Below are 13666 nucleotides of genomic sequence, written 5' to 3'. Positions count from 1 at the left end.
GGTACACTCTACACAGCAATGCATAGGAGTAATAGTCACCATAAAACAATTGTTCTTCTATGTAACCGTTCTCCCAGTGGTTCAACCATTCAAATCCCAAACCCTTATAATCAAAATCCTCCAGAGACACTGACAGACCTTTGAAGTCATTGACAAGGTTTTTTGAGGACAGTCTTTGTGTCTCTGTGTCATCCCCTCCTCTCCTTTTGGCACTATGTCTTCATGCTCTCGCAGGGGTCGGCTTGCGGGTATCTCCACGAGTCAGACCAGCGAACGCCCTGCCTACAATGACAAAGAACTGCAAAAAAATATAAAAAATCATTTTGATGTTGGGAGAATAATGCACACTTAATTACCCTGAGCTAATAACTTGAGGCAATCAAACCAAACCCAGCTCAATGTCTCCTAATTGTAAAGGCCGGATAAAACCCCTTCTCTTTCATTTACAGGGAACGCTCAGCAGAAGTCCCAGTTCTGCAGCTTGAGCTAGTTTGAAAGGGGTGATAAGGGTGCCATAGATACATGTAGACTTTATTATGAAGACTTTATTTCCTGGGTTGTCTTTTCAATGTGAAAAATTACACTGAAATGTAAGCAGACCAAAGATAATGTATGTACGGCTAATTCTATAATTTTCAGTAGAGTGTAGAAATTACGGGTCTAAAACAAAGCTCAGAGAAATCCCCCACTTCTTTCTTTTACTATGATGTTAACCTTGGCTGAAATATGTGGGTGCTGAAGATGATTTTAGTTCTAGGGCCCAAGGCTAATCGGACTCCACTATAACCTGTCCCAATTTAGCCCTTCCACTGCATGTTCGTTGATTCTCAACCATCATACTGAAATGACTCAAGGACATGAGATTCTTAGATAACAGTTTAGTAAACAGTATTGCAAGAAAATACAGCATATGCATTCGGACAGAATTACTTCAAGACTAACTTGCCCCAGCGCCAAACAGTCTCTTCAGAAGTCTGAACATCTCTATAGCGTTCTCTTCTTATTCATCCTCATGTTCCTCCAGACATTCTGTTCCTATTTGCAGCGATGCGCAAAGTTTCCACACTTCCTCTTTCTCTAGCATTTCTAGACAGTTTGAACCACACAGTCATCTATTGTAAACCTGTGAACTTCCTTTAACCCATTGGCCTTTGTGAGGCCTTTGACACTTCTACGTAAAAAGACAATTCCAGTAATAACAGACATTTCCAGTAATAACAGACATTTAAAAAACATTTCAAAGTGGTATAATATTTCCTTCAGTGTGCATGTACCATTTTGATGGCTGGTCAGAACAGAGCAGTCAACTGGAGTACTTTATTGTTTTCTAATGAGGAAAGATATCAAAAGGCCAGGATATTAACTGGAATCTGTTGTTGATTACAAGGATTGCATCTCAAAGGCTTAAAATCAGTCCCTTTGTTTTGCTTTTCAAAGAGACTCAAGGAAGAGGATTAAAGTCATTTCTACACCCCCGGGCAAAATCTTAAATAAGGTTCACATAATTAATCAGTGTTTATTTCTTGCCTTTGTTATAACGTCATTACTGCTTGAGCAGGGAGGGTAGGCCATGATACAGAGCTGACATGAGACATGAGTTTAATGTGTTGACAAACCTGCATTTAGTTGTGGTTTAGTAAAATAAAATGAGATAATACTAATTAGCCTGTCAGCATTCTGTCATAACATTGAAAAAAAAAATAGGATCAGAATTACAATATCATTTAAAAATATCTTTCTACAGCTCATGTCAAAAGCTCAAGAATTTGACAGTTTGACAGGGAAGCGCTGACAAAGTGAGCCACAGCAGTCATGTATCAAAGCTATTATACCAAAGAAAGCTGGTGGCCTTAAGTCATCAGCCACACATTTTGAAGTCTCTGCCAACAGATGTGATGCAAGTACAATCATAACATTTCAACTGGTCACAGTCATCCATTTTTCTTTCAAAGTTTCCACGGCTAACTGTCTATTATCTGTCTGTCAGACTCCCTCTGCAGTTAAAGATATTCACTTGCATTAAATGTGATCATTTGACCAAAGGGTCTTGCTGTGCCTGTTCAGAACCAGTTTGTAAGATGTGTTGTTGACCACTTCGGAAATTAAAACTGTTTATAGTTGTTACCCGAACGGCCACACTCAAAGGCAGAGTAAATAGCCGGGGGGAGACGGGACACCATTTCAATGTGGGGATAACACATATACACATATTCACATTTTCAGATAGTAGAAGTGGAAATGACAAATCACTTTGCTCATTTTAATCACTTTGTGTAGTTTAGTTCATAGATTTGTAGTCACTTTGTAGATTGTTTGCTTTTTTTTAAGCGGTTGCTTTAGTGTTCAAATGCACTTCAGTACTTCAATAAGTGAACACATTATTATTCATATGACCCAACGATCACTGTGGATTCTGACTGAAGTTCAGAAGTTCAGTCTGTTACTGTAGGGTACAAGTCCAAGCTGACAGGTTCAGTTCAGTACAAAACTAGCCTACTGTATACGTACAAACACTGTACATATAGTTAATTAACTCCGCAGCCTATTATTGATGGCCAAGATTGATACGATTGGGATTGTTTTTCGCGACTTTTACAAATCGGGCTCTTGGTCACCAGTAAGTGGAGTTACCCTGATACAACCTACTGATTTGGTCAGTGACATGGGACATTCAGTTCACTTGAAAATGTGTTGATTACTATTGAGTTCCTCTGTTGAAAACTGTCTTTTGAAAGGCATTGATAATGTTGTACTTGGTCATTCCTATTGAAAGTCACAGAAGTAGATACTCGAAAAAAAAGACATAAAGAGAGCGAGAGAACTGAATAAATGTTGGATTGTTGGTTCAAAAAGAAATAGTAGGACACAGACCTGCTAATCCAATATTGGAAAAGTGTGTGTGTTTCAAAGCCATTAAACCATCCGACAAGCAGTCCTGACAGAGTACAATGGCTCCTTTGGTAATATCTTTGCAATAAGCTATACGAGTAATGTCTCAGACAAAAACGTTTTTCCTGCCTAAATGTGACTTTCACCCACTTCTATAAAACACTCCGAGATTGTAATTCACACCCATCTACTGGCACATACATACACCATATGTGATGCTACTGTATTTAGTTTTCCCTTTAAATAGACTGCATGTGTATGATGAGATGATGGTGTTTTCTCTACTCTCATTGACACACTGTTGAGACATCTGCAGCTACTGTATGATCAAACGTGGTGCTGCTACACAAACTGTCTGAAATAATTTGATTATACACGCATGGGTCAACTACCGGCCTGAATCTATATCATTGTGGCGTTTCTTTGGCTCTTAATTTCATATCTGTGTTCCTTTGAACCTGCTCACATATTTGAAGTAGTGTGAATGTTGAAAAATAATAGAAAATAGGCCTTTTTGCCTTGGGGGGGAAAGACAAAAACAAAGGGCCAAGATTTTAATCATTGCCTTTTGTGCTGGTCACTCTTCTGCAGATGGACCCGTTGGATGTGAGACTGGAGTCTGTTGTGGAGGGCAGTTACATGGATGAATTCACAGAAAGAGAAAATCATGCTGCAAAATCTGCTGCTGTTAGTGGTGAAAGAATCATGCATAATGCTATGACTGTTCAGCCTGAGGTACCATTTGCCACAAATCAAATATGAGATTGTGGATCACATATGAAAGTGTCTGAAATCCTTATTGAAAATTTGGGATCTATTGGGAATTTTTCCTTTTTTGTGTTGTCATTGAAATATGTAATGAACATAGTATTAAGTCAACTTTGTAACACTAGATATAGGTTATGATTGGGCCAACAGTGTTTTTGTTTACAGACATTAATTCATTAATCAATTGGCTGACATTTATTTAACCACCTTGCTTTAACATTTCACACACCATTCATCTGCATAGACTGCCCACAATGCCATGACATAGAACTGGAAGTAAATTAGCAAAAATCTCTTTAAGTCAAACTGAATTACTGTGTTTACTTGAAATTGAGAGTGCAGAGTATTTGGTTTTTATCCTTCAGACAAAAACATTACAGTAGTAGGGCCTGTGATGTGTATGTTAGCAACAATAATTAGCAACAGTGTAAAATTTGTATATAATATAGAATAATGTAGATGTAGAACTGCCCCCCCCCCCCAATGAAATGGCAATTTTCAATTTTTACAAATTTTTACAAACTTTTAGTTTTTTGTACTGATTAAACTGGCCTATAACATTAGTTATTAGTTGCTATTAGTGAGTCATAGAGTGTCTATGCTAAACTAAGCTAAGTGTCTCCTGGCCCCAGCTTCATGTTTACCGAACAGAGATTAGCAAAACGTTTCCATTAAGTTGCAGCAGTGAGTTATTATTAACATTCATTCATTCATTCAATAACACATACACTACCGGTCAAAAGTTTAGGATCACTTACAAATTTCCATACCGCTCCATTATAGACAGAATACCATCTGATCTGAGTGGGTGGCTGATCTTTAATGCAATATCTACATTGCCCGTTATCAGCAACCATTCATCCAATGTTCCAAATGCACATTCTGTTTACTAATCTGATATCATTTTTAAAAATTAACTGAGAAAACACTGGAGAACCCTTTTACAATTATGTAAGCACATAATGTAATCTGAAACCTGCTGCCCTGGTTAAAAAAACCAATGCAACTGATCTCAGCTAGTATTCAGTCTATAATGGAGTGCAATGGAAATGTCTAGGTGACCCCAACTTTTAACCGGTAGTGTATACAAATGATTAAAAGAGTCTGCCCCTGCTGGTAACAGTCAGTGTCAGAAAAAAGTATTCACATCCTTAACTTAATTAAAAGTATTAATACCACACAATAAAAATACTCTGTTATAAGTAAAAGCCCTGCATTGAAATGACTTAAGCAAAACTATCTAAGTATTATAAGGAAAATGTAGTATGCATAAAGTATTAAAGTAAAAGTACTCAATGCAAGATATTTTTAGAAACTGTAAATGATCAAAACTGTTCTGCCAAGTGTTTATTCAGCTAACCATTTCAGCTGTACTTGTAGGCCTGTATATTATTGGGTAGTTTAATTTATGATAAAACATTTTTTAACTACACTTGTTTTGAGTGCAAACATCTTAATTTGTAAAGTAACTAGTAACTGAAGCTGTCCGATTAATGTAGTGGAGTAAAAAGTACAACATTTTGCTCTGAAATATAGTGGAGTAGAAAATGGCATGAAAAGAAAAGACTCAAGTAAAGTACAAGCATGTACAGTGTGCTCAAAGGCAGATATTTTCTGAGGCAGTACCAATGCACAACTATTTTCTCAGCATGTTTCTCACTGTGTTACCTGTTGCCCCCACCTCCAACACTAACACCTCCAGATTCTGTGCCAGAAAACGACAAATAAAAACAAATCATGATTCACTGAGGCAGTTTGGCAATGCTGAATAGGAACACAGTCTTGAGGGTGGGTTGGGACAAACAGTATTTAAATTTTACAGGATGTACTGTAACACACTGACTGTATCGACACAGAGTCGGCTTCTAGAGGATAATAAATAATACACTCCCTGCAGGAATTTCTGAGATTCACATTGCTTGTTCAATAACATCCTGGAGGAGTGTTTTCCAGATTTACTGTTGTGTATTGACAATAGCAAACTGATCTAAAGGATTCCGGTAGATGTTATTTAAAGAGAACCCTCTAAACCTATGTCATTTTGTAACAGAGATATTTATATCTCTAACATATCTAAATGCACATACGTCACATTATGAAAAAAATGCCTAAACATAAATGACATCAATGCAGTCGTATATTATATTCACACCGCTGCATCAATACCAATTCAGAATAAATAGATTTTGCAGACTGCTGCTGGCAACAACTGTGAGCATGAAGTAAATCGGCATCCTTATTCATAAGCATCAGCTTGATTAATGACATGCTACACATTCAATTCTTAGTAATTTAAGGGTACTGGTGATTATCCTCTAACATCATTTTACACACGCTGCAGAAAGAGCAAATTAATCAATAAGGAAACACATCTTAAATTAACAAAATCCTATTAACAAGATTCTGTTAATTTACAATTAAGTGAATCCCATTATCAATTCCCCCCATTCACTTTGCTCTGTGTCCAGGGCAGAAAACGATTTCACCTCTTGATGGCAAGCCCTTACACTCAGTGTTATTGCACTCAGGAGGACTTGCACAGCACAGAAAAGAAATATATAGTGCAGCCATTAATTTGCCATCTCCAGAAAAGGGTATCAGTGATCTGTGAAATCACTTTGTTCGTTTGAGATGGTTGCACTTTCTGTTCATTTACGTCTGATAATGACTTAGATTATGTGAATCTCCCCGTCTGCCTGTCTCTTTTTTGCCATCTGCAGTTTGTCAGACTGAAACCTTCCAGTGCCCTCGCTGTCTGTCTAATTCCACTGTGGACAACATCTTAAACAGCTGCAACAACAACATACTGGAGAACGGGAGCTGAGACACTCCCTCTGTTGAATGAGACACAGTTTTGTTTGCTGTGATCCATGAAATAATCTGTCAATGGGATAGGAAACGTGACGCACTCCCATCGATTGTATTTTTTATTGTCAGTGTTCAGTTCTGCTCATGTGGTTTTATTGCACCAAGGGAAGTCTCTGGCTGTGTTCTACCATCTATTGTTTCTCAACTTCTGTTCTGTGTGGGAAGCTGTAGATTACTGTACAGTTCTCGTTTAGTAGTCGCAAGCTTTTTCACAAACCAACGCATCTCCACAGATGCTACCTGAGCTTGAAATTATAATTAGTAAATGCAACTGCACTGTTACACCATCAAACCCACTAGTGCACATAAATGGTGCCAACATACTGTGTCACCAGAGATGTTATGCTATGAGCAGTTTAATCACAATATATATATATATATATATATATATATATATATATATATGTACATATACACACACTGTATATTTTTTAGTCAAATAACAGGTGTCATGGGTGTTGCTAGTAGAGGTAGCAGAATTATGTAGTTTCCCCTTAGCTCTACTGAGTGGTTGAGCATATTCTAGCTTTTTGTCTTATTAGCAGCAACTTGACCTGTTTGATTTAGTCTCCAGCTCTCACCAACCCCAGCAGCAGCAGGGAGTTGTTTCCAGTGAAACAAAAACCTTGTTGCTGACGTAATTATTGCGAGAAAAAAACGAGAAAGGGATGTGACAGTGATGTGAAAGTAATGTGACAAAGTATGAGAGAGGCGAATTCCACTTAAGGAATCATATGGGTAAAAAAAAACACAGGACTTTCACTCACTCACTAATTTCACTTGGAAACTGAACAAGTGTTATGGATCTCAGTCTATGACTTTATGACAATGTGACGTCACACCCTCATTTTAATAGTTTTATGTGACCCATTTTACGCCAATCCCTAAGGTTTTACTTACCCTAACTAAGTATTTTAGTTACCTAAACGTAACTAGTTCTGTTTAACAATGTTTGCTATGTGTTAAAAACTGTGCCTGTTACACTAAACACAACAGTCACATGATTACGGTCACATGATTAAACCACCACCGTGCGGCAACAAGTAAAACCGTTGTATGTGTCGTTTTGCGAGACTTTGGAAATTAACCTATGATGTTGTTTAGGTATGAAGATATGAATGTGGTATGAACACGTTGGCTAATATAACATTTGGTTTATAGCTTGTTCTGTTGCCCCTACGTGGCCAAAAAACATTTAATTGACTACAATGAGGAAAGATGTTAAAAAAATAAATAATCTCAAAATAAAAGATAAACACAATTTTTGGAAGTCCAGTCAGTCACCTAAGATAGTGAGTACTGGATAGTAGACTAGTTCTGGTTGAATTTGAAGTGAACATGCTGTCAAAGTATGAACTACTGCTTTCTAATGCAGCAGCTTTTAGTGAAGGCAGGCGTAACCTCTCAGGATTCCTTGGAGGGCATTTACAGTGAGAGCTGAATCCCACTAGATAATGTCTACTTTTAATTAAGTGATAGATTTTTACTTCCTCCGTCAGTGCTACAGCCTTAATGTTTCCAGCAGTTCCACTTCACTGCAAATTGAGGCAAACACGTTTGATCTCATTTCGACTAATTCAAAAGAAAGAAAAACATTATATTCTGTTGATTCCAAACATCAGTGAGATCGTGAGGATTAGAAAACAGCTAAGCCATAAATAGCCAGAAAGAATTTTCAAAACACAGTTTTTTTCGGCATCATATTCAACTTTGAAAGCATATTTTCACTTTTGAGCAGAAATAGTAGTGTTGCTTGCTTTCATGTTGAAACTGCAGCATGAAAGGTCACACCTGTTGCACAATGGTTTTCCATCCTGCCCCCTCAGAGTACCACTTAGGTAGATCTTTTCCTCTCCTCCCTCTCCACTTCCTCAACAAGAAATATGATAAGAGAGGGATGAAAAAAGGAGGGGAGAGGAGGAGGCGAAGTAAAATGGAGGCCATTTGGGACAGTTTATTTGCTACTCCATCATCAAAAATGGATGTGTGCTGTTGATGACGTTGCCCTACCATAACTGAACCAATGTCATAGTCATATTCCACTTTCACTGCCATCGGCAAAATGGTCAAGCTTGATAATTAGCACAGGCTATTTAGCAGCTTTATGAAGTCTTGGGACACTTAGGTTGATTTATCTTTTTTCATCATCCTTCATCTATGAATATTATTTTTAATAGGCTTAATTTAACAAGAAGTCATTTCAACATTGGACATCTTAATTAATCTTAAGTATTTAGTAAGATTAACTCTTAACGTATCTTAATTTGTTAAATGTCAATTCATTTTAATTTTAATTATTTGACAATATTTAATTGGAATTATTTAACATTATTTGAATTTGCATTTAAATATTTTATTCAATGTAATTACTCTTAGATCAACTACATCTTTATCGCAACTAATCTAAACTATTCTTAATCTTAATTAACATACCTCAACCTCAACGTAATTTAAATTTATTTTAGCTAATTGGCACCTTATGTGATTTCATAGTGATATGACATGCTTTCATGTTGAAAATGCAGTTAAGGTCATTAAGTCATATCTGGAGCACATTGTTTGTCTCTCCAGTTATGATTTTTACTCATCTTAATTTACTTCATCTTATTTTTACTTTATTGAAAAAAAAAAAAGGTTTTAATTTGTTGAAATAGGGCTTATCACGGTCTCCCCCTAGCTGTAGATAGGTGAGCCAACGCATTTTTTCTCTCAGTGCATGCATTAGTTAGCATATGCTAGTTAGCTTACCATAGTGAATGGAATCCTATGTTGCCAGTTAGCATGTTGTGAGTAAAAGTGAGCCAACAAACTAACAACAACAACCTACTACTAATAGCAATGTGGATTAAGACTAGATGATTTCCTAGGCAGATATTGATTTAGGACTGTATTGGGTGGACAGCCAAAGCACTGCTACATGGGTGCAGAGATATCACGCAGCACCTTAAACCCCCCAACTTCTGTCAACATACCTGGCGTGAATAGCTCGCCATTTTGGCAACGAATATGGAAGATTTTGTGAGAAACAAAAAGGATAACTTCTCAGACAGTCAAGATCTAGAAGCATACCTCTATGAACCAGAGTTTTTAGAAGAGGAGCTGCATGCTTTCAAAATAGAACAAGAGGAGGAGGAGGTTGCGATCACTCAACAGCCCGAGGACGTGAGGCATCCTGCAGTCGTCAACTTTTTTTCGGTGTGATAAAGTCAACTGGAAAAAAAGCAGGGTGGACCCAGTAAACAGCTGTCCACAGAGTAAGTGATGACTGTAAACATGGCACATGGTTACACATGACACATATTAGACCTGTATCCACACAGAGTTGCTGCATGATATTTCTGCGCCCATGTAGCAGTGCTTCCGCTGTAGTTCCAAATCATTGTCTGCCTAACCGTCTAGTCTTAATCTGCATCGCTGATTGTACCTGTTGTGAATACGCAGGCCACAAGAAGTAATAAGGTTGTTGTTGTTTTTTTGTTGGCTCACTTTTACTTGCAACGTGCTAATCTGCAACATAAGATTCCATTCACTATGCTAAGCTAACTAGCGGTGGCGCTGCCAGTGTTGCATCGGACTAAAACGGGTTGGCCGTGATAAACCCTATTTCAAAAAATGTTGGCGTGTTCCTTTAACTTAACCAAGTTGTACAGAACTAGAATCATCTTTACAATCTTGTCCACACACGTATTTAGGTGTCATTTAACATCTCATGAACTGGGATACAAAGGAATGTTTAACAAATAGCAAATTACATATGTTTAGCTCAGGACCCAAGGAAACGCAGAGTCGGGTGTGAAGTTGTTTGGATAAGCGGTTAAAGAGAAAGCTGCAAGCGGCTATTCCGGAGGCCATGCAATAGGGCAATTTTAAATGGGCACTGCACTAGTAATACTAAATGCAGTTACAATAATGTATCTCTGATAAGCAAACAATAACAGTAAATAACATACATAAACAGTAAAGCTATGGCATGCTTTGGGAAATGTGTTTGTCTTAGCAATAACACATCACAATGTACACTTGCTAAGATTTGCAGCTCAAAATGAAAGATTCCTCTCTTTTTTCTATGTAGTGTTGTGGGATAAAGCTGAAAGAAACCCAATTAGCCAAGTTAGAGACAAAGCAACTCTTCCAGCAGTACCCTTCTACAACACTCTGGAGATCACTTTCTACTATTAAATCGAATACACTCAGATGCACCACACTTTTCTAATTGAAACCTTTGGGACTGACTTTTTGAGCTTCAGAAAAAAAGTGTATAAATGTTAGGGAGGAGACAAAGAGCTCAAAGGATCAGAGCCCTCCGCGGTGAAAAACAGTATGTTACAAATGTAACAAATGTGTATCCACAGTTGGTGTTAGATTAGATTGAGTCTAATATTAAGTAAATATTCCCATCCAAAATACTTGTTTCAGACTCGAAAACGTATCTCATACCTTGGTTGCAACTTTTCTCAGATGACTCAACTTTGTCACTTTAGACTAATCTCCACACACACACACACACACACACACACACACACACACACACACACACACACACACACACACACACACACACACACACACACACACACACACACACACAGCCAGCATCGAGGGATAACACAGAAGACCATCTGTCAAACTAAGTGAAACCTGTGCAATTGATTTCTTTTAACCAAGGTAAATGAAAGAGAATTAATTATAGAGGATTAACGGATAAATGAGAACTAGGCAGAAACATTTCCCAGTGCACTATTAATGACCCACAGGGCAGATGAGACGCCCTGCTCATTTTGTCACTGCAGCATGACAATCCGAAAACACCATCTTCAGCTCTGGGAGCGACTAAGTATAACTCAGGGTTGGTCCTTAACACTAGGTAGTTCAATGTTCATGAAAGCTAGAGTAGCTTCTCAAGTCAGTTGCAATACAGATCATTTTCACATTGCAGAGTGACCAAGTACTCACATAATTTCCTTAATTAAAAGTACCAATAGAACAATGTAAAAACAAACAAAACATAAAAGCAAAATGCACTTATAAACGTAAAAGTAATCATTGTGAGTGACATATTATTACTGCATATCTCAATCACATACAGAAGTATAATATTAGACCAATACATTGTAAACACTGCATTTAGCATCTCACGGTTAAGGCAAATGCAGTTAAAAAAACAACACATGTGAATCAAACAGTACTACTGCATGTCATGAATCAATTAGAGGTTCCGTAAAATGTCTGCATAAGCTGTTTACAGTTTAATGAAACAATTAGGAAATGGTAATTAATTTATACAACGTGGCATGACACACAGTGTTAATGGCATATAATCTTAGCTCTCTAAATTCAAGGTTCATCTTGCTAAGGGAGGTGCCACAGTCCTCTCACTGCAGGATTAATTTCACTAAAGCCTTTTAGAACCTTAGACCAAAGTAAAAGAGAAACCTATAATGTTACTATATAAGGTTGTATTAAAAAGTGCAACAATGCAATTTGAATCCCGTTTGTGTTTTTATTAAACTTTTCAAACCACCAAATAACTCCTCAACTCAACACTACTCACTGGAGGAGCCTGCTGGGCAGTTAAAGTCCTCTGAGTGTCCAAAACCTTGTTAGTCCTCTATATGAGTGAAATATCCTGCCAGATTTTCTTCACAATACAAGAGCCTTTGATTGGCCTTTGTTAGTGTTCCCCATCCAGCAAACAGATCAATTTGTATTGTAGCAGCAGCTTAAAAGTAGAGTGTGCTATGTCCAAACAAGCACAAGTGAAAAATCCCAGGATTACTTAATAAAGCTGTCAAACATCAGATTCCTTAGCTCACTAACTTTGGAAAGTTGTGACTCTTCAAAAGTCATTGGCTCTCTCTACGACTGCTAAAGTTCACCTTGAAAGTGACTAGTCAACAAAAAATGTGTGATTGGCTTCAAAATCTGGATGTATATCTGCATACATTACCATGTCAAATAAAACTCCCAGCTGTCTGAAAAGTGGTAAAACTGGTACAAATCAATGGAGACTTTGGCAAATTGAGTTTGCTGTCCAGAGGTAAAAATCAAGCTCAAGATTCATTGCTTTAGCACAACTAAATGAAGTTGTCAACTGTTGTGCTCGCAGCAGATGTGGAGACCTTGAGGTTTGGACGTGAGTCATTCCACACACTACTAATAAAAGCAGACTTAGGTTCTTGATACATGTATTGCAATGTCAGACTGGTACAGTATTTTTTTATATAATCTGTGTGATAAACATTTAAAGCAATACATTTTACATTACAGGAAATACGTTTATTTCCTCGTGCAGAGAGATACAAGGATTGAAATGTGCCCTATTTAAACAAAACAAAGGTTACACTTGTCTGCCGGTAGACATAATGTTTAGATTTTCTAAAAAGTGCAGCTTTTGTCCTGAATTTTTATGCTTGTTGTCTTGAACTTGGGTCAACATTTAAAGGCCCAGTATTAGATGACTGCAGCTTTCTGAAGATGTTTAAGAAGATGCTTTAGAAGATGTTGTCAGGTGCATGGTGTCCAACTATCCAACGTTTCAAGCTTGAACCACAATATCCTCCAGTTAGCAGGTCGGCAGTGGTGGCCAGTCACTTCTAGTCTTCTCCTGGCTTTGAGCTTAACTCCTCCCGCCTAGTACAGAGCCAACAAGAGGCTCTTTCCTCTGACTTCCCAAACCTGCGAGCAGCTGTCTACCTTTCCCTTCCTGCTTTTCCCAGAGCTTTGAGCATCTTCCACACTTAACTGCGCAGGAAAACACCTGCAGCCAACCTCAACTGGAAATAGCCAGGTCGGCCACCTTTTGTCCCTGCATTGTTGGACCAGGTCCTGGCATGGAATTCCTCTAAAGGGTTTCTTCACATCTGTCTTCCCACGGGACCATCATTGCAATCAGGAGGCTCAGCTTTGCCTTCTTAGACCATGTAAAGGCTTTAGGGATGTTTAAACGAAGATTTTTCTTCCCACGCCAACCTTCATCTCCCACAATAGTGCCGCCTGCAGGAGAATCTTCTTGGATGAGGGAGGCTTCTCACCCTTTATGATGAACTGGATGGGTGGGGATAGTACATTTCCTTAAACTGGTTTCTAAAATAAATTATGAAAAAAATACAAAAGACAAATTAAAGAAAGGTTTCCTGGGGTG

The 13666-nt window shown here is 37.9% G+C and overlaps 1 long non-coding RNA gene across 1 annotated transcript in view; it reads right to left on the bottom strand.

The window, feature by feature from the left end:
* LOC116703152 (uncharacterized) overlaps positions 1 to 11953 on the bottom strand; it is a 12324-nt gene extending 371 nt beyond the window's left edge. The window contains exons 1-2 of the long non-coding RNA XR_004335357.1: positions 11942 to 11953; positions 6766 to 6770 (exon numbers count right to left, since the gene is read on the bottom strand). This is a non-coding gene — a long non-coding RNA (uncharacterized LOC116703152). The remainder of the gene's footprint in view (positions 1 to 6765; positions 6771 to 11941) is intronic.
* Positions 11954 to 13666: the final 1713 nt, after the last annotated feature.

Source organism: Etheostoma spectabile, chromosome 15, assembly GCF_008692095.1.
Source record: "Etheostoma spectabile isolate EspeVRDwgs_2016 chromosome 15, UIUC_Espe_1.0, whole genome shotgun sequence".
In the NCBI taxonomy this organism is placed as follows: Eukaryota; Metazoa; Chordata; class Actinopteri; order Perciformes; family Percidae; genus Etheostoma; species Etheostoma spectabile.
The sequence above is the reverse complement of the archived record's forward strand: the minus strand, read 5'-3'. Positions and strand labels throughout refer to the sequence as shown.